This window comes from Rhinatrema bivittatum, chromosome 8 (assembly GCF_901001135.1).
Source record: "Rhinatrema bivittatum chromosome 8, aRhiBiv1.1, whole genome shotgun sequence".
NCBI lineage: Eukaryota > Metazoa > Chordata > Amphibia > Gymnophiona > Rhinatrematidae > Rhinatrema > Rhinatrema bivittatum.
The window spans coordinates 250,864,865-250,887,417 of record NC_042622.1 but is presented as its reverse complement, the minus strand read 5'-3'; positions in this window follow the sequence as shown (position 1 = coordinate 250,887,417).

Here is a 22,553-nt window from a genome sequence, read left to right as displayed (position 1 = left end):
CGAAAGGTCGATGAGCAGGGAGAAGTTCCGCTTTCTGTTTAGAGAATACATCCGCAAAGTTCTGGTAGGGAGCAGGAAGCTCCAAGGCTGCCTGGCAGAGAGGAACAGTCGGTCTCAGAGGCAAGTTCAAACAGTTCTGGAAGCAGTAGGAGCTCCACTGGGCGATTTGAAGAGAATCCCAGTGAATGACCGGAGCATGCTGTTGCAGCCAGGGAAGGCCTAAGACTATAGGATGCACTGATCTCTCCAACAGCATGAAGGAGAGTCTTTCGGTATGGAGCGTCCCAGTCCGAAAAGTGAGGGGTCCAGTGACCTCCGAGATGTCTCCCGGTAACGGAGTTCCTTGGATAGAGGTGACTCGGAGCGGAGGCTTTCGGGGTATGGTGGGAATCTCCAGTTGATAGACCAGTTCTTTGAAGATAAAGTTTCCCCCAGCTCCGGAATCGATGAACGCCAGAGACTGGAAGGAGCCTCCTGGGTAATCCAGGGTGACAGGTACCGTACATTGAGGAGCAGGATTAAGGCAACCTAGAGAGATCTCTTCCCTCTTCCCTAGGCGCGAGCGTTTTCCGGCCTCGCGGGGCACTGAGCCAGTAAGTGACCCTTGGTACCACAGTACAGAAACAATCCTAGGGTGCGCCGTCGCCTCCTCTCCTCTTCGGTTAACGGCGTTCGCCCAATTTGCATGGGCTCCTCAGAGGAGTTATGAGTGGGAGTGGATGGTGACTTATGAGACGAGGTCAGAGGTCTTGAAAAGGTGGGTGCCAGGGAAACTGGTCACCGAAGCGTTCGGCCCTCCTTGGCTCGCTGCTGTAGGCGTCGGTCGATCTTCCCTGCCAGGTCTATCACCTCGTTCAAGGTAGTAGGAATATCCCGAGTCATCAGTTCGTCTTTTATGCGACCTGCGAGACCTTCCAAGAATATGCCTCGCAATCAGTCATCTTGCCACTCTAGCTCCATAGCCAGGGTGCGGAATTCAATAGCGTAGTCCGCTAATGAGCGAGGCCCTTGTTTCAATTGTAGAATTTCAGTAGTGGCGGTAGTCTGGCGAGCCGGTTCGTCAAAAGTTTGTTTAAAATGATCCACGAACCTTTGCAGATCTTGCAGCAAAGCATCTTGGTGTTCCCAGAGGGAATGGCCTCTGCTATTACTGGCATCAGTAGCATGGGATCTTCTTGGTGTTTGGGTGCTTGCCAAAGAACATAAGAAATTACAATGCTGGGTCAGACCAAGGGTCCATCAAGCCCAGCATCCTGTTTCCAACAGAGGCCAAATCAGGCCACTAGAATCTGGCAATTATCCAAGCACTAAGAAGATCCCATGCTACTGATGCAATTAATAGCAGTGGCTATTCCCTAAGCAAATTTGATTAATAGCCGTTAATGGACTTCTCCTCCAAGAACTTATCCAAACCTTTTTTGAACCCAGCTACACTAACTGCACTAACCACATCCTCTGGCAAAAAATTCCAGAGCTTTATTGTGCGTTGAGTGAAAAAGAATTTTCTCCGATTAGTCTTAAATGTGCCACTTGCTAACTTCATGGAAGTTACTCGTTCAAGACCTCTCATGACCTTAAAGACCTCTATCATATCCACCCTCAACCATCTCTTCTCCAAGCTGAATAGACCTAACCTCTTCAGCCTTTCCTCATAGGGGAGCTGTTCCATCCTCTTTATCATTTTGGTTGCCCTTCTCTGTACCTTCTCCATCACAACTATATCTTTTTTGAGATGTGGCAACCAGAATTGTACACAGTATTCAAGGTGTGGTCTCACCATGGAGCGATATAGAGGCATTATGACATTTTCCGTTTTATTAACCATTCCCTTTCTAATAATTCCTAACATTCTGTTTGCTTTTTTGACTGCTGTAGCACACGGAGCCGACGATTTTAAAGTATTATCCACTATGATGCCTAGATCTTTTTCCTGGGTGGTAGCTCCTAGAGATGTGAATCGTGTGATCGATCGTCTTAACGATCGATTTCGGCTGGGAGGGGGAGGGAATCGGATCGTCGCAGTTTGGGTTTTTTAAATATCGTGTAAATCGTGTAAATCGTGTAAATCAAAAACCGGCACACTAAAACATCCCTAAAACCCACCCCGACCCTTTAAAATAAATCCCCCCCCCTCCCAACCCCCCCCCCCAAATGCCTTAAATTACCTGGGGTCCAGTGGGGGGGGAGGGCGGGAAAACCGGCACACTAAAACAACCCTAAAACCCACCTCGACCCTTTAAAATAAATCCCCCACCCTCCCGAACCCCCCCAAAATGCCTTAAATTACCTGGGGTCCAGAGGAAGGGTCCTGGAGTGATCTTTTACTCTCGGTCCTCCGTGCGTTGTAGAAATGGCGCCGGCGCTATGACAGGTCAAAGGTAGCGCCGGCGCCATTTTGTTTTTTTGTCCCCCGACGTCAGGAGCGTAGGAGATCGCTCCCGGACCCCCGCTGGACCCCCAGGGACTTTTGGCCAGCTTGGGGGGCCTCCTGACCCCCACAAGACTTGCCAAAAATCCAGCGGGGGTCCGGAACGACCTCCTGCAGTCGAATAGTTTTTCCGTACGGAAAAACGATTCGTGGTAGGAGATCGTTCCGGACCCCCGCTGGACCCCCAGGGACTTTTGGCCAGCTTGGGGGGGGCCTCCTGACCCCCACAAGACTTGCCAAAAATCCAGCGGGGGTCCGGAACGACCTCCTGCAGTCGAATAGTTTTTCCGTATGGAAAAACGATTCGTGGTAGGAGATCGTTCCGGACCCCCGCTGGACCCCCAGGGACTTTTGGCCAGCTTGGGGGGGCCTCCTGACCCCCACAAGACTTACCAAAAGTCCAGCGGGGGTCCGGAATGACCTCCGGCAGTCGAATCGTGTTGCCATACGGCTGGCGCCATTTTGCGCAAAATGGCGTGTTGCCATACTACGCCATTTTGCGCAAAATGGCGCCGGCCGTATGGCAACACGATTCGACTGCAGGAGGTCGTTCTGGACCCCCGCTGGACTTTTGGTAAGTCTTGTGGGGGTCAGGAGGCCCCCCCAAGCTGGCCAAAAGTCCCTGGGGGTCCAGCGGGGGTCCGGAACGACCTCCTGCAGTCGAATTGTTTTTCCATACGGAAAAATGATTCGCGGTAGGAGATCGTTCCGGACCCCCGCTGGACTTTTGGCAAGTCTTGTGGGGGTCAGGAGGCCCCCCCAAGCTGGCCAAAAGTCCCTGGGGGTCCAGCGGGGGTCCGGGAGCGATCTCCTACGCTCCTGACGTCGGGGGACAAAAAAACAAAATGGCGCCGGCGCTACCTTTGACCTGATATGACAGGTCAAAGGTAGCGCCGGCGCCATTTCTACAAAGCACGGAGGACCGAGAGTAAAAGATCACACCGGGACCCTTCCTCTGGACCCCAGGTAATTTAAGGCATTTTGGGGAGGTTCGGGAGGGTGGGGGATTTATTTTAAAGGGTCGGGGTGGGTTTTAGGGTTGTTTTAGTGTGCCGGTTTTCCTGCCCTCCCCCTTCCCCTCTCCCTTCCCCCGATTTACGATTTTTTAACGATAAATCGGGGGAATTGTTATTGTATCGCGGCTCTAACGATTTTTGACGATTTAAAATATATCGGACGATATTTTAAATCGTCAAAAAACGATTCACATCCCTAGTAGCTCCTAATATAAAACCTAACATCGTGTAACTACAGCAAGGGTTATTTTTCCCTATATGCAACACCTTGCACTTGTCCACATTAAATTTCATCTGCCATTTGGATGCCCAATCTTCCAGTCTTGCAAGTTCCTCCTGTAATGTATCACAGTCTGCTTGTGATTTAACTACTCTGAATAATTTTGTATCATCCACAAATTTGATAACCTCACTCGTCGTATTCCTTTCCAGATCATTTATATATATATATATATATTGAAAAGCACCGGTCCAAGTACAGATCCCTGAGGCACTCCACTGTTTACCCTTTTCCACTTAGAAAATTGACCATTTAATCCTACTCTCTGTTTCCTGTCTTTTAACCAGTTTGTAATCCACGAAAGGACATCGCCTCCTATCCCATGACTTTTTAGTTTTCTTAGAAGCCTCTGATGAGGGACTTTGTCAAACGCCTTCTGAAAATCCAAATACACTATATCTACCAGTTCACCTTTATCCACATGTTTATTCACCCCTTCAAAAAAATAAAGCAGATTTGTTAGGCAAGACTTCCCTTGGTTTCTTGCTTTGGATATATTTAAAAAAGTTTTTATTATGAGTTTTTGCCTCTATGGCCAACTTCATTTCAAATTCTCTCTTCACTTGTCTTATCAATGTTTTACACTTAACTTGACAATGCTTATGTTTAATCCTATTTTCTTCAGATGGATCCTTCTTCCAATTTTTGAAGGATTTTTTTTGGCTAAAATAGCCTCTTTCACCTCACCTTTTAACCATGACGGTAATCGTTTTGCCTTCCTTCCACCTTTCTTAATGCGTGGAATACATATGGACTGCGCCTCTAGGATTGTATTTTTAAACAATGTCCAAGCCTGTTGAACACTTTTAACCTTTGCAGCTGCACCTTTCAGTTTTTTTCTAACTATTTTCCTCATTTTATCAAAGTTTCCCTTTTGAAAGTTTAGTGTTAGAGCTGCAGATTTACTTATTGTCCCCCTTCCAGTTATTAGTTTAAATTTGATCATGTTATGATCACTGTTGCCAAGTGGCCCCACCACCGTTACCTATCTCACCAAATCCTGCGTTCCACTAAGAATTAAATCTAAAACAGCTCCCTCTCTTGCTGAACCAATTGCTCCATGAAGCAATCATTTATTACATCCAGGAACTTTATGTCTCTAGCAAGTCCTGATGTTACATTTACCCAGTCAATATTGGGGTAATTGAAATCTCCCATTATTATTGCACTGCCAAATTGGTTTGCTTCCCTGGTTTCTCTTAGCATTTCATCATCTGTCTGACCATTTTGTCCAGGTGGATAGCAGTATACTCCTATCACTATACTCTTACCCAACACACATGGGATTTCTACCCATATAGATTCTACTGAGCATTTAGTCTCTTGTATGATCTTTATCCTGTTGGACTCTATAACCTCCCGGACATAAAGCGCCACACCCCCGCCAAGTTGATCCTCCCTGTCATTGCGATATAATTTGTATCCTGATATAGCACTGTCCCATTGGTTATCCTCCTTCCACCAAATTTCTGTGATGCCAATTATGTCAATCTCATCATTTACTGCTATACACTCTAGCTCTCCCATCTTACTTCTTAGACTTCTGGCATTGGCATACAGACATTTCAAAGTGTGTTTTTTGTTTGTTTTAACAACCTGCTTTTCAGTTGTTTGGGATAATTTGGAAATCATTAGCTTCGGTGATTTTTTACATATAGGCACATGGACTATATTTGCTTTTAATGGAACCTCTTTGTTGGGATGCCCTAACTCTCCTGTTTCATTAGTATCCTTCAAGAATACATTTCTCCAAACCATGCACTGCTAAGTGACTTTCGGCTTTCCCCCTTGTTCTAGTTTAAAAGCTGCTCTATCTCCTTTTTGAAATTTAGTGCCAGCAGCTTGGTTCCACTCTGGTTAAGGTGGAGCCCATCCTTTCGGAAAAGTCTCCCCTTTCCCCAAAAGTTTCCCCAGTTCCTTACAAAGCTGAATCCCTCTTCCCTGCACCATCGTCTCATCCACGCATTGAAACTCTGGAGCTCTGTCTGCCTCTGGGGACCTGCACGTGGAACAGGAAGCATTTCAGAGAATGCCACCCTGGAGGATCTGGATTTTAGTTTCCTACCTAAAATCCTAAATTTGGCTTTCAGAACCTCTCTCTTTCTTTGCTATAATTAAAAGAGAACTGCAAATGTTTACTGCAAGTTTTCAGCCAACCCATAAAACATCAAAGATCTTCCTCTTTTCCATGTCATATCAAGAGGATGTCAATCATGAAACGCTTCCAAAGGTGTATGTTCCTTTTAAAAGGACTCTCGGGTGGCCACTTCTTCTCAAATTCCCCCATGTAAAGGTTAGCTAAATCTGGGGCCATCATTGCCCCCATGGCTGTTCCTTTGATTTGCTAATAGTACTGCCCTTGAAAACTGAAGATGTTTTTTGTAATCCAATGGATGCCAGTTGGACTATAAAATCTTTTGGTATTCTACCAATATCCTCTTCCACAGATAGCATTTATTAAACAATTTTTAAGGCTTCTTGTTGAGGAATATTGGTATATAGAGCTGTGATAACTATAGTTACCAAAAATATGTCCTCCAAAGGACCATGGTACTCCTATAGAATCGTGATCATATGTGCTGAGTCTCATATGTATGATGGTATCTGTGAAATATAGTTCCTCAAAAACTTATCCATGAACTGTGAAAGAGGCTCTAACAGAGATCCTTTAGAGGTTACTATGGGGCGTCCAGGTGGTCTAACTAAGGATTTGTGCACCTCTGGTATCAGATAGAAAACTGGACACATTGGATATGGCACTTTAAGAAAATTGCCTTTTTTGGCAGTAGTCGAACCCACTTCTAAAGCACTTTAATCTTAGATTTAACGTAAAAGACCAATGCCTCTGTATCGCTCCATGGTGAGACCGCACCTTGAATACTGTGTACAATTCTGGTCGCCACATCTCAAAAAAGATATAATTGCGATGGAGAAGGTACAGAGAAGGGCTACCAAAATGATAAGGGGAAAGGAACAGCTCCCCTATGAGGAAAGACTAAAGAGGTTAGGACTTTTCAGTTTGGAGAAGAGACGGCTGAGGGGGGATATGATAGAGATGTTTAAAATTATGAGAGGTCTAGAACGGGTAGATGTGAATCGGTTATTTACTCTTTCGGATAATAGAAAGACTAGGGGGCACTCCATGAAGTTAGCATGGGGCACATTTAAAACTAATCGGAGAAAGTTCTTTTTTACTCAACGCACAATTAAACTCTGGAATTTGTTGCCAGAAGATGTGGTTAGTGCAGTAAGTATAGCTGTGTTTAAAAAAGGATTGGATAAGTTCTTGAAGGAGAAGTCCATTACCTGCTATTAAGTTCACTTAGAGAATAGCCACTGCCATTAGCAATGGTAACATGGAATAGACTTAGTTTTTGGGTACTTGCCAGGTTCTTATGGCCTGGATTGTCCACTGTTGGAAACAGGATGCTGGGCTTGATGGACCCTTGGTCTGACCCAGTATGGCATTTTCTTATGTTCTTATGCTGTGGTGTTGAACTAGAAGGTGAATGTTAACACGCAGTATGTGATCGTTGACTGTGAATATGAATGCAGATATTGTAAACTGTTGAGATCTTCTTTTGGAACAACAGTATATAAAACGCCTAAATAAATAAATAAAATAGACAACTTCTAATAGAAAGTGTCAATATTAAGTTGTCGTTCTGCCTCTACAGTGTAATCTTATATATACTGGACCACTACTGAACCCCCTTTAGCTGCTGGTTTTATAATAAGAGATTGGTCTGCCCGTAATGCTCACAGTGCCTGATGTTCCTCCTTAGACAAATTACTATGTGCTTTTAAAGCCGCCCACCACAGGGGTAAAAGCTATTTCTTCTGACTAATTCTGCAAATGTGGAAATAGCTGCGTCCACTGTGCCCGGTGGCACCCACTTGGAAGGCCTGGACACTACTGACATATCTGTTGTCTCTGGTTGTGAGGAAAAGAACAATTTCAAACATAGTTGCCTAATAAATCTCTGTAAACATTTTTCCTATTCAAAACCTGAATAAGTGTTTGTTGGTGCAAAAGAAAGACCCTTGTTCAGGAGTGACTCTTGTGCTGGAGTTAAAGGTCTCCTAGAAAGATTTATCACTGCCAATTCCATGGGCTCACCTTCACATGTTACCGATTCCATGTTTATCTCATCTTTAAATAGGGCCGATGGCCTGATGGAGCAGTATCTTGCTGTCACCTGGTGGTTCTGGGTGGATGTCCCAAACCTAAAAAATGTCGATTATGGGACTGTGTTTATACAGACATTAGAAGTGGCCCCCATCATGTCTGTATCTGTTGTCTCCTGATAATGCTTAGGAACCTCATCTCCTGAGGAATCGTCAGAAGACCCAGCAAACATCACTCGATTTTTCTTTAACTTCTGAGTTCTTGTTGATGACCAAATGTATACGTTTCCTCTTTTATAGTCTACCTCATTTCGTAGAAATTTGATCAATTTTAGCTGTCTTAATCTCTTCTCTGAATTTGTCCATTTGGATATGAAGGCTCTCAAAAGATTTCTTATAGATGTCTTCCTCCTTCCTGTTTTTGTAGATCATTCAAAGCTATATCTATATCCACTTTCAATTGCACTGCCACTGTTTGTGCTTTTTCAATAATCAGGATCATAAGATTCAGTGAACACTTATTGAGGATTTTATTCCAGTTTTGAACAAATTCTTAGTCTTTGCTATATAAAGGAAAATTGGTTCTTACCTGCTAATTTTCATTCCTGTAGTACCACAGATCAGTCCAGATTCCTGGGTTTTGCCTCCCCTCCAGCAGATGGAGACAGAGAAGTTTTGACTGACACTGCTACTTATCACGAGGTCCCACCTGCAGTCTCTCAGTATTGAAATGTATCTAAGCCAGACAAGGGTAATAAGCAGTTAGCCCCCCCCCCCCCCGCCCCCCAGATGGAACAGTGGGGAGAGGAACCATTAAAGCTCAAATAAAACCCTGAGTAGAACCAACAAGAACCTGTACCATTCTTCAGAGAAAACACTGAAAAAAGATACAGAAAACAAGGATCGAGCAGACTCTCTTAACCTCCCTATCTCCCACTAGGCGGGACTCTGGACTGATCTGTGGTACTACAAAAGCGATAATTAGCAGGTAAGAACCAATTTTCCTTTCCCTGTACATACCCAGATCAGTCCAGACTCCTGGGATGTACCAAAGCTTCCCTACCCAGGATGGGACCTTGAGAGTCCCACTCAAAGCACACTCTCCAAACCCCATAGTGTCTGGGACATGGACATCCAAATGGTAATGCCTGGCAAAGATCTCTTGCGCAAACGCCCATGGCACCACTCTAAGGTGGAAGCCATAGATCCGAGCACTTGTAAGTAATCCCAGATCTTGGGTAACTGCTTTTCCAGTAGTGCTCAAACATGAGCTTGCAACCTGGAAATCCTGTATTCGGTAAGAAAAACCTTTCCTACCGCCATGTCAAAAAACGCTCCCAAGAACTCCAGCTTCTAGGAAGGAACCAGGTGACTCTTGGCCAGATTGACTATCCACCCCAGCAATCTCAGACGCTGAAGGACAAAATCCACGGCCGCTTGACACAGGGATGCTGCTTTTACTTGAATCAGCCAGTTGTCCCGATAGGGGTGGACCAAGATCCCTTCTCTCCATAGAACTGCCACCACCATGACCATGATCTTGGTAAAGGTTCTGGGTACTGTCGCTAATCCAAAGGGCAGGGCACAAAACTGAAAATGTTGCCCCAGAATCATGAACCTCAGATACTGCTTGTGATCGTACCAGATTCCTATGTACAAGTATGCTTCTGTTAAATCCAGAGATGATAGGAACTCTCCTTTGTGCACTGAAGCAATCACGGAACGTAGAGTCTCCATATGGAAGCGAGGGACTCTCAGCACCTTGTTCACTTTTTTCAAATCGAGGATGGAACAGAACATGCCTTACTTTTTTGGCACTATGAAATAGATGGAATAGCGATCTGTCCCTCGCTCTTCCAGGGGCACCAGTATAATGGCTCCCAACTCGCTGAGGTGGCAGACAGTGTCCAGCACTGCTAACCGCTTCTGCTTGTAAGATCACGGGGTGACCAGGAAGTGAGGCCTTAGAGGCCGAGCAAATTCTAAAGCATAACTGTGTCTTATTACACTTAAGACCCACTGGTCTGATGTGATTTTGGCCCACTCCTCTTAGAAGAGAGCCAGTCGGCCCCCGATTACTGGAACCAAGGAGTGAACCGGCCTCACATCATTGGGAGGATTTAACTCCCCCTGCTCCCTGGGACAAGCCTTCTCTGCCTGACCAGTGCCCATGAAATGACTGACTCCAAGACTGCTGCTGACTGGAGTTTTGTCTCGAGGAGGACCCCAAAGATCTAGACAACCTGAACTTCCGATTTCCTCGGAAAAAAGAGCAAGGGGAAAAGGTGTTCCTTGACTTCTGCTTGTCTTCAGGTAACTTATGGACCTTATTCTCTCCAAGGGATTTGATCATCTCCTCCAAATCCTTTCCAAAGAGCAAGCCTCCTTTGAAAGGCAGAGAACCCAGCTGCATCTTGGAGGAAATGCCCATCGACCAATTCCTCAGCCAGAGGAGCCTGCGAGCGGAAACTGCTGCCACTATAGCTCTGGAAGAAGTTCTTAGAAGGTCATAAAGTATATCTGCACTGTAGGCCACTACCGCCTCCAACCGCCGGCCTGTACAGACTCAGTATTTATTTATTTATTTTAAATTTTTATATACCGGAATTCCTGTATGCAATACAAATCAGTCCGGTTTACAAGTAACGAAAGAGGTTGCCCTGGTCTGGGAAGTTAGACCTGGGTTTTTTTACATAGAACATGGAACAATAACAATAAACCATTGAACATTATTACAAGTAACATAGAATGTAACAATAGCATTTAACAGATTTAACCTTTTTTACAAAGAACTTTAGTAGCGAATATGGTCTGCAGTAGACGGTTATATAAAGGTGAATAATGACTGTTAGAATTGCGAATAAGCAAGTACGGTGTGAAAATTAAGTGGCAAGGTGTTGGTGACACCCTGCAATGGTTGGATCTGAAAGTTCCATTAGCAGACAAGGACCTATCCATCTGCAACTGTTGAACCCAGCGAAAGCCAGCCCTCAACATCAAACTGCTACACATAGCCGCCCATGCTCCCAGAGCCGAAACTTTGAAAATCTTCTTGAGATGCACCTCCAGCTTCCTTTCCTGAACCTGAAGATCCTTAAGTGGGGCAGCCCCAGTGACTGGAATGGTCGTCTTCTTAGTAACCGCTGAAACCGTAGCATCCACCTTTTGTTCGTTGAGGATGTCCAGTGCCTCTTCGGGCAGTGGATATAACTTGTCCATGGCTCGACTGACCTTCAATCCCAAGTCCAGAGTATCCCACTCCCTGAAGAGGAAGTCAGTAACAGATTTGTGAAATGGGAAGGACCTGGTAGGATCTCTAAGACTGGATCCACTGCTCCCAACCCGGTGTTCTCCTGGGAGGTGTTAATACCCAGCTCTTCCAAAATCGTGGGTATAAGAGGGGCCAGCTCCTCTCTGTGGGATCATCACCTTCGACCGCCGGCCCCTGTAATGATGCTTGGTCCGGACCATGATTGCCCTACATCAGGGTCAGCCCCTTGAGGGTTCTGCACCTGTGAGTCATCCTGAACCGAATCCTCCGAAGAACTGTCTGCCATGGGTGGGGGTGGTGTGGACCTCAGAAGCCACGGGGCCCTTGGGCCCCTACCTCCTCTGGGGCCCTGGGCCTTTTTACCGATCTGGAGGGGACCCCCTTGTCCAAATGCCGCTTGGCTGACTTCTTGGCCTTAAAGGCCTTATGAATCAGCAGGGCAAATTCTGAAGAAAAGAAGGAAAAGCCTGAACCCTCCTCAGATTCCTCCCCATCTGTAACATGAGGTCCTTGAGCGATTCGACCCCCTCTGGAGGCCCCAGCCTGCAGCGATAATGATGCAGGAGATTCCCCCTTCCCCTCTGCTGCCCGCACAGGAGACTTAAAGGCAGCCAAAATAGCCTCCGTTCCCACTCTAAGCAGGAAGGGGTCCCCAGGGGGATGCAGCGCTGGGGAGAGCTGTCCAGGCTCATGGTATCCACCTAATTTCTCCCCTGCTCCACTCCTCGATGGGCCCTCCCCACACTGAATGGCCGGGCGGATAATTGCAGCGGGGCAGGAGCAAAAAACAAGCCGCTAGAGATACAAGGATCCGGAGAGCAACTCGGATAAGCAGGGGTGCGAGCCGTGCCGAAGAGTGTGCTGTAGCCCAAAAGGAATTGTCTTTGATTTTTTTTTGTAAAACTTTATAAGAAAGAAAACAGAGAACTTCCCTGAGATGGCAGCAGGCTCTGGTCGTCCCCTGCGGGGTGAGTGAGCCGGGACCCCCGGTATCAACCTTGACCGGTGATAAGGAGCTGTGGGCTGAAGAAGGGTCCCCAACCGTTAGCCCTTCTGCTTCAAATACCAGGAGGGATGGTCCACCCAGGACCTAACTACCCCCTGGGAGGCTGTAGAGAACTTCAATCTTCTTTTTTTTTTTTTAATCTTCCAGACTGCAGGTTTTGCACCTCCACCATCTGCTGGAGACAGAAAAATACTGAGGGACTGCAGGTGGCACCTCGTGATAAGTAGCAGTGTCAGTCAAAACTTCTCTGTCTCCATCTGCTGGAGGGAAGGCAAAACCCAGGAGACTGGACTGATCTGGGTTCCTTTTGAATTCTGAGGTTCCTTTTGAATTCTGAGCCCTCTGGGGATTCTTTGGGAGAATAGTCTGCCTGTAACTCCCATAGAGCCTGATGTTCCTCCTTAGACAAATTTCTTCTGACTAATTCTGCAATTATGAATGTACCTGCATATAGTTCAGTGTGTATCAATCTTTTGTGTGTGGCTGTTACCAAGTTCCATTGATCCTGTTGGATCCCTTCTTTCCTTTCAAAGATTGAAGTTCTAATTAATAATGCTTGTAATCGTGCTTCTGAGAAAGAAAGTGTTTGGTCCCATGCTACTGAGTCCGTCATTATTGAGGCTAATCGCAGTATAAACTATAAATTAATCCAGGCCTCTATTGTGAATCCCCTACAACAAACAATAAGCAACCAAACGGAGAATCAAAACTTAATTTCCAAACTCTCAAAACTTAAACATAGCAAGCCTTCTGAAGCGGTGGGACTCTCTCTCTTTCCCGGGGTTCCACTTAACTCTTCTAGGCCCTGAGGTCTTATATGCTGGTGAAAGGCTCCTCCCTTAACCCAGGATTATCTTACAGATCGATACTGTAAGGTGCGGTTGGAGATTAACTCGCTGTGGGCGCACAATTGGGACGCGTAAGGCGATCCTGTGATACAGTTTCCAGTTTCACGCGTCCTTAGCGCTTCTTGAAACCGACCCGTAACCTTTCCCGCACGCAGCATGTAAATGATATGTAAATGAATGAATTAGCTATTTAATGAACGAATTAGCTATTCCCTCCGATACTGTGACGCGCGCTCCGACTATCGCTTTTTTTCCCTGCCAATTTGCCGCGCGTTTAACCTGTTAGTTTACCGCCTACCCCTACCCCTGCGATAGAGGCAGGAGTAAGGGAAGCGGCAAACTTTCCCCCAGCCCCCGCTCACCTGCCCTGGCCACGTCCATGGGTGCCGGTCTCCGGCCCAGTCCTCTCCCTCCTCCCGAAGCAAAAAAAAAAGCGAAAAAAAAAATCCAATGTGGCCCCACTTCGGCAGCTCCCCTTCGGCAGCCCCCCTTCGGCGGACACGGCAGTGTAAAGCGAGACGGACCACGGCGGACCTTCGGCGGAGACGGCACTGTAAAGCGAGACAGACCGCGGCGCAAGGAGAGGAGGAGAGAGAAGACGCAACTTACTCCAGCCAGCCCTCCTCCGGACAGCGGCTCCTCTGCCTCCCAGCTGCCGGCGAAGATAGACACCCGAATGGGTAGGCCCCCCGTGCAATTTGACCTCAAGGCGTGACGTCACGACGTTTGGCGTCACGGCATGTACCCTGTCTACTCACTATCTATGAGTCTCTCTCTACAGCTCAGCAAACCCGGAGATAGCAGTTCCAGGATCTGAGGGACTTCAGCCCTGCCGGGCACATCAGCTCACTACTGCCACTTCTGGTGGTTCTACTACCTTTATTTTTATTTATTTATTTATTTAAAGTTTCTTTTATACCGATGACCGTTTACACATCGCATCGGTTTACAGTTAAAAAGGAACAAATGGGCAGAACCCTTACATATAACATTGTCTAATAAAGAATTATCTGTGTCTGTCTCCTGCCTAGTCGGTGATCCCTCTCATGATATCCTCCTGAGGGCGCTGTCATCTGCCATCGGCCCAAGGATTCACCATTCTACATTAGAGTGCTCATCTCTCACACTTCAAGAGCTGAGTACAACAAACTGCTACCTTGCAGTCTACCCTCAACTGTTGCTAACATCTCCTTCCTCAGGAACTGTATCATAACCAATTGTTACTTCTTAGCAGAAACCATACAGATGGCCAACACCTCCCTTCAGGGGAACTCTTGTATATCAGGTTGCCACTCTGTGCGGAGATCCATAACAGATACTAACTCCTCCCCTCTGGAAGAACATATCTTATATGGTTGCTGACCTCTTCCCTCTGGGGAGCAACTCTATAACAGTTTGCCAACAGACTGCTAACCCTAGCACAGTCGCTAACAGATTGCTAGCTCCTCCCCTCTGGGGGAGCAAAACTCAACAGGATTGCTAATTCCTCCCATTGGGAGGAGCAAACCCTAACAGACTGCTAATCCTAGCAGCTCCTACAACAGATTGCTAACTCCGCAGTCCAAACCATAACAGATTGCTAACTCCGCCCTCGGAGTGCAACAGATTGCTAACTCCAGTGAATCTGGCTTTAAAGAAAAGAAATTGGAGAAGCAGTACTCCTGGGAACCCAGCTAAGTATTGGATGTCAGTAGCCCATGGACCCGGCTCACCTTTCTGCTTTGCAGGCTATTCTGGGCCTGGCTCAACGCATCTCAGAACAGCAAGAAACCTTGAGAAACTTACTGCAGCCTTTCATCAGCTTCACACCCAGAAGATACAAGGCACAGCTTCTACACAAGAAGGTCAGTTACAGGAGGTAACTTTAAAGACAGCTGTTCCACTGGCAGCGCCTATTCGATTCTCCAGAGAACTCCAGAAGAGTTCTCCGGAGCTTACATTTCACTTTACAACCTTCATTGTTTCCCACAGGCCTCTCTAAGACCAGCTACATTCTGTCATACTTGGATGGGAGAGCCTTATTGTGGGCATCTACCTTGTAGGAACGCAAGGACCCTATTTTGCTGGACATAGAAGGATTTATGGACTTGTTTAAATCCGTTTTTGATGACCCTGCTCATATATCTGTTGCCGGGTTTGCTTTAGTGGACTTGTAGCAAGGCAACAGATCCCTGGCTGAATTTGCCATAGAATTTAAAACTCTTGCAGCGGAACTTCGCTGGGACCCCAGATGTCTAAAGACACTTTTTTGCAGAGGCCTGGATACCCGCGTGAAGGACGAGCTGGCTGCTCATCAGACACCTGACTCGCTGGAAGAATTGATAGCCTTAGCTACTCGGATTGACTGGCGGCTCCAAGACAAGGTGAAGGAACTCCGGCCTAAGATGTTACCTGGGTTGAAACAAACCAGTGCTCCTGCACTACGAATGGGCCCAGCACTTCCTGCTGTGGAAAAAAAAAGAACCGAATGAACCTGGTCATGGTCACTTGACCTCTAAAGAGAGAAGATTTCGGAGGAAGAACGGCCTGTGCATTTACTGTGGTCAGCCAGGCCATGATGTTTCTGCTTGCCCTATTCGTCCGGGAAACGGACAAGCCTGAGTCCCGCTGGAGTACTGTTCTCGGGCTCTACAGTGATATATCCTCCACGCTCTCATTCAGTTTTTGTGACCCCTGAACCAGTGACGGTTCAGACCTCTGCTCTGAAGGACCCAGGAGCAGGAGGTAACTTTATTCTCAGTCATCTTGTGGAAGACCTGAGGAGTCCATTCAGCAAATTTGAAGATCCATTATTGCATCACAACTTGAAGTGGGCTTTGGACGATTCTTTACACCACCACTTCTTTTGAGGATCTTATCAACATCCCCAGCAGTTCTACTATACCTGCTGTTATTTCATAGTGGTTGCTATGTTCGCCATAGCTAGATGGCGCTCTACATCTTCACTATCTTCTTGGACTTCTATTTTGAGATATCTGCTAAGACCAGTTTACTCGGAAGTCATGCTGAAGGACTACAGCACTGTTGATTCCGAAGAAGAAGATATCTCTAACTACCAGCCTGTTTGTCTGCTGGTGCTACCATCAGTTCCGAAGAAGAAGATATCTCTAGCCACCAACTTTTACGATTGGTTCACTTGGAAGTCGTGCCCTGAAGCCTATGGCACTGTTGATTCCAAAAAAGAAGATATCTCTAAGTTACCAGCCCTTACATTTGGTTCACTCGGAAGTCGTGCTGGAGGTTACAGCACTGTTGATTCTGAGGATGAGGATATCTCCATCCATCAGCCTGATCATTTTGCTGGTATTGCCATCATCTCCCTTCCAGCATTCTGCGGAAGAATTTCCCAGAAGTGGACTTTGGACATTTTTCTACATCACCACTTCCACTGAAACCTCAGTGACGCCCACAGCAGCTCATCTCATTGCAGCTGATGTCATCATACACTCTGCAAGATTCTTCTAAAAATCTCAACATCCATCTGTCATCATGTATAAACTACGAAGTTGAACTCAAAATTAGAGATGCTGGATGTTCGTGCAGAGGTTGAGTTGGATTGCCTTCTGTTTGGATAGGCTTCGGCCCCAATTTCATTGTTTGGGAGCCTCAGACCTACTTCTTGGATAGAGATGCTTCTACAGTTCCACCTTGCGCATCCTTGATACCTAAACTGGTACCCGAAGAGGAGATCACCCTTTGAAGGGGGGTACTGTTGCATTCATGCCTGCTCTTGCCCTCGCTCCACCCTCTCTACCTCTGAGGCGACTCCCTTCGGGTCTGATGGACAGTTGCTGCCGTGGCTTCTCCTCACCGTTTCTTCCCAGAGTCCCCGGGATGGCCTGACGCTGCAGATCTGCCATGTTCCTGATGACGTAGGGGGCGCACGCATGCTCCAAAGTTTGTACCAGCAAGGGCGTCCCCCTCGTAGTGATGTCATCCGCTTCCAACATAAAAGGTCTTTGCTTATGCTTACGAATCGAGTTAGCAAGGGATTGATTGCGGGGATCATCCCGCCCCGCTTCATTCTCAACTGCTCTGCCTCTTCGAACTTACCAGGGCTACCCGCTCCTCGGGGGCCCCGCTCTCTCCTCTTGTTTTCAGATTGCTAAGACGGGATCCAGTACTCGCTCCTCGAGGGCCTACATTCCTGTACATTTAGAAGACTCCCTATTGCCTGGAAGCGATCGCAGACGTGAACATTGTGAGTTTCTATTCCAGTTGCATATAGGAACTGGTACTCGCTCCTTGAGGGCTCATGTTCCTAGAACTCTGAAGATTCTCTTCTGTCTAAGACGCTATCACAGGTACAGAGATTGTGAGTTATTATTACAGATTGTGGATAGGAACCAGTACTCCCTCCTCAAGGGCCCATGTTCCTAAAACCCTCCGAAGACTCTCTTCTATTTCAGAAGTTATTTCATATACAGATATTGTGAGTTCTTATTTCAGTTTGCATATAGGAACCAGTACTCACCTAGAGGCTCCTGTTCCTGAATATACTAGCTATTCTCTATTGCCTATAAACCATTACAGAGATAGTTAACTGTGAGTTACCATTGCTCTCTCAGAGCTGTCCCTGGAACCAGGAACTCACTCCTCAAGGGCCTAACTCTCTTCAGCTACTGAGCCTTCTTATTAATCTATGTGAGAGTATCATTTACTTCTGGTTATGTATCCAGCATACCCTGTCTACTCACTATCTATGAGTCTCTCTCTACAGCTCAGCAAACCCAGAGATAGCAGTTCCAGGATCTGAGGGACTTCAGCCCTGCCGGGCACATCAGCTCACTACTGCCACTTCTGGTGTTTCTACTACCTGTCTAATAAAGAACTATCTGTGTCTGTCTCCTGCCTAGTCGGTGGTCCCTCTCATGATATCCTCCTGAGGGTGCTGTCATCTGCCATCGGCCCAAGGATTCACCATTCTACATTAGAGTGCTCATCTCTCACAGTTCAAGAGCTGAGTACAACAAACTGCTACCTTAAAGTCTACCCTCAACTGTTGCTAACATCTCCTTCCTCAGGAACTGTATCATAACCAATTGCTACATCTTAGCAGAAACCATACAGATGGCCAACACCTCCCTTCAGGGGAACTCTTGTATATCAGGTTGCCACTCTGTGCGGAGATCCATAACAGATACTAACTCCTCCCCTCTGGAAGAACATATCTTATATGGTTGCTGACCTCTTCCCTCTGGGGAGCAACTCTATAACAGTTTGCCAACAGATTGCTAACCCTAGCAGAGTCGCTAACAGATTGCTAGCTCCTCCCCTCTGGGGGAGCAAAGTTCAACAGGATTGCTAACTCCTCCCCTTGGGAGGAGTAAACCCTAACAGACTGCTAATCCTAGCAGCTCCTACAACAGATTGCTAACTCCGCAGTCCAAACCATAACAGATTGCTAACTCCGCCTATGGAGTGCAACAGTAAGAGTGGCACATCTTCATTGTTGGTGGGATTTGTGTCTTTCCTTACCTGGTTAACTAGCTGCTGATTGGACCTTCTCAAGCAGGGGCATTGAAATCCCCTGCTCGAGAAGGTTCAGTCTCGAGAAAATGACCCCCTGCAGAAAACGATCCAGTTTCTTCAGTCACTAAGATTCATAGTCAACTATCCCAAGTTGAACCTTGTCTCTACCCAAAGAATAAAGTTCATCAAGGCATGAATAGACAATTGGAGGAGAAGCATTCCTTCTGTAATATCACAATTGTTACGCCCGTCGGTTGCAGACGGCTGCAACCGCTGTTGCTCACCTCCTTCTATGTAGCCTTGACTCCGTTGGGAAGACTTGCGGCCTCCACCAGCTATTGCCAGCCTGCTCACCGTCCCCGGGCCTCCTGAACGCCGCGGATGCTGCCGACCGCTATCTTGCCCTCGGAATCCCCTAGGCACACTCGTGTGCGCACAGGCCAGTCTTAAGCATGTCATGGCAGGAACCTTGGGGGCATCCACTCTGGATGATTTCATCCTTCCAGGACATTTAAGCCGGTTGGCCCTGCCTACCCACGACTTGCTGAATCTGCTTCGCTCACTATGGACTTCCCGTACCAGTTCCTGCTACTTTGGCGTGAGACGCTCTGGATACCCGCTCCTCGGGGGCCTTTCCTCGTCTCTGGCTATCTGCTCCTTGGAGGGCCTTTGCCTTGGACTACCGCTTGCCTTATTCCCCGGGGTTTCTCCTGGAACCTTCGCTACTGTGAGTACCTCAGCTCTACGGACTTCTACCGTACCTAGTGTGGAACCCTCATCGGTGTACCCCGCACTGCGGACCACTACCAGACCATCTCTAGTGAGTAACCCTCACTGATGTACCCAGTGCTGCAGACCACTACCGTGTTATCTCTAAGTGAGGAACCCTCATCGGTATACCCTGTGCTGCAGACCACTACCATGACATCTCTTCTGAGGACCCCTCGCTGGTGTGCCCTGCTCCACGGATCACAACCGTATCATCTCTAATGAGGAGCCTCATTGGTGTACCCCACTCTGCGGACCATTGCCGAATCTTCACTACAGAGGTATTCCCCTTGGGTATACCCCACCACACAAACTCTGTGTCTTTCTCCTGCACTCCCAGCTTCACGGGCAGTGCCTTTCTCATTCTCTAATAAAGACTCTATTCCACAGCTGTGTCTGATGTCCACTGAGACCTCGCTTCCCGACAGTGAGGCTCACCTGTGGGTGGTACCATCTCTCACCTCGGCCCAGGGTCCACATACCTATAAATCCTAAAAACAACATTTTTGTGAGCAACATAACGGAAGGATTGTCAGGAAAGGTTTGTCTTTTTGCCAATGGTGCCAAAATCCAGCCAGGAAGGAGTGGAAAACATGAGGAGGGATCTAGCGAAACTCGAGGAATGGTCTAAGGTCTGGCAGCTGAGATTTATTGGTAAAAATGCACAGTAATGCATTTGGGCTTCTAAAACCCCAGGGACAGTACAGTATTGGAGGTGAAATTCTTCTAAGCACAAAGGAAGAGTGGGATCTGGAAGTAATTGTATTTTATGATCTTAAGGTGGCTAAACAGGTGGATAAAGCAACAGTAAAAGCCAGAAAGATGCTTGGCTGCATAGGGAGAGGAATGGTCGACAGAAATAATGGAGGTCATATTACCCCTGTATAAGTCCCTGGTGAGACCTCACATGGAATACTGTGTACAATTCTGGAGACCGCACCTTCAAAAGGATATCAACAGGATGGAGTCTGTCCAGAGAGTGACTACTAAAATAGTCACTGGTGTTCATTCTAAAGTATATGGGGATAGACTTAAAAATCTAATCATGTACATCCTAGAGGAAAGGTGAGACAGGGGAGATATGATAGAGATATTCAAATATCTCAAAGGTTTCCATGCACAGGAGATGAGCCTGTTTCAGTGGAAAAGAGGTTCTAGAATGAGGGGGTCATGAGATGAGGTTGAAAGGGGGTAGACTCAGAAGTAATCTTAGGAAATATTTCTTTATAGAAAGGGTGGTGGATGTGAGGGGCTGACAGAAGGCAGGCAAACACTCAATTTTGCCATCAGCTGTTACAAAGCACATGTGTTGTGCAGTGCCAGTAGAGCCTCTGTGTCCTATTTGTGCTGGATTACTGGGCAGAGAGAAGAGATACCAGAGGGGAGGAATAGGGGAAGTAAGTTAAACAAGGGCTGAGATGTAGGAAGGGGCAGAGGAATGCATGACTTTGAAAACCTATGGGTATGCAATTTTTTTTTTATTGTACACCACCTTGGTTCTTAATTGGAAGAAAGACAATTTTATCAAATTAAACTAACAAACTAACCACTTGCCAAGGATTACTGCCATGGACACACATCAGAGAATCTCATAATAAATCTGACCTGTGTCGCACGGTTCAAGATCAGTTTAGAAGTTTGCTGTAGCCGCAGTAGTAGTTGTGAACTTCTTCTTATGCCCAAAGGCTTCTGGACCGAGGAGAGCGAGAGCTGCAAGGGCATTTCATTGCTTCAGTTACTTCCACTTCCACAAAAGTTCATTTTGAGAGCCCCAGAACACCTAGCACAAGTAAAAGAAGAAATAAAATAAATAAATAAATATATACACATACATAGACACACACACAAAACTTGGCAAGTGTTCAGGCATCCACACTTGATGAATATTGTTTTTCGTACAGTTATACACCTGAGTCCCTCTAGATTGGAGTGATATATAGCATATATACTAGAGTTCATTTATCACAGCTAAAGGAAAAGGCAACATGAAGTTACTGGAGACAGCAAGCCGGTGTGTCTGTAGAAAGCTTAACACAAGAAGAAACAGAAGATGAAAATCAAAGTTCCTGCATTTTTATCACACTTTACATCTCCTGTTGGTCACCAATATTGCTTCTCTCTTCTTCCTCCCTGTTTTCCCTGAGAGCCTCTCTTTTTACACGTCATCATCCCACTGTTATTCCCACCCTCACTGTTTGTCCTATTTACTTTTGCTTTATATACCAACCTCCAAATTAATAGTATTATTTCCTTCTTCAGTCTGATTTAGATTGGAAGGGGGCACAATTTCATATGGACTTCCTGGCAATCTTCTTAGGGGCTCATATTGCAGATGGAAAAGGTAAAAAAAAAAATCTTCTGTAGAAATTTTAAAGCAGAACCGGGGTGGGGTTGGCGGGAAACAGTTCTCGGACAAGACTTTGAAAGGTTCCCAGACATAGAATTGTTGAAGCCAGAGTGTTGCGCTCGGGGGTGGACCCTTGTCCTGGAGCAGTGGAGAATGGCTCTCTGGTAGGGATCAGGAAGCACCTGCCACCAGGGGCGGAGCACTGGAGGAGACAGGGATGAGCTTCACCACTGGAAGCCCGAGGTCCCTCTGGGTAAAGCCCGTAGGGACCCGGGCAGCTTGGACTTAGGTGGGCCTTGCAGGGTCTCCTGGAGAGATGGTATATAGGCGTGCCCACAGACAGGAGAGGAGCGTGATTGGGTTCGAGACTGGAGGTCAGAAGGAACAAGGAAGACCAGAACAGCGTAGGCGATGACAAGGCAAGGGACAGAGCCAGAATCAGGACGTGGTCAATCAGGCAGAGGTCAATTTCAAAGGTCAGTCCGAGGATTGGTCAATCAGGCAGAGGTCAGGTTCTGGAGGTCAGACGAGGTTGCAGGTAGGCCGAAGTCAGAAGGCAGGCAGCAAGTAGAGTAGTCAAGGAACAAGCCGAGGTCAGAAGGCAGGGTGCTGGAACAGTAAGATGCAGGAACAAGGCTGGAACAGTAGGATCCTGGAACAAGGCTGGAACAAGACTGGAATGAAATTAGAACAAGGCTTCAGAACGCAGTGACAATCTAGAAACAAAGCCGACCTGATTGCCAAGGCAAGGAAGTGCAGGCAGGAACTTCCTTAAGTTCCTGCCTGCACTGTCCTGCGTGGACAGCCCTGGCCCTACAAGAGGCCGGGCTGTCCACGCGTGTGCGCGCAGGGGAGTGGCCAACGCCACGGAAGGTGTCGAACTCCGGCGTGACGCCTGGTGCGCAGTGGAAGGCCCGGCAACCACTGAGGCCTGGCGGAGCTCGTGGCTGCCGCCAGGGATGCCGACTCGGGACTTGCAGTGGAGCCAG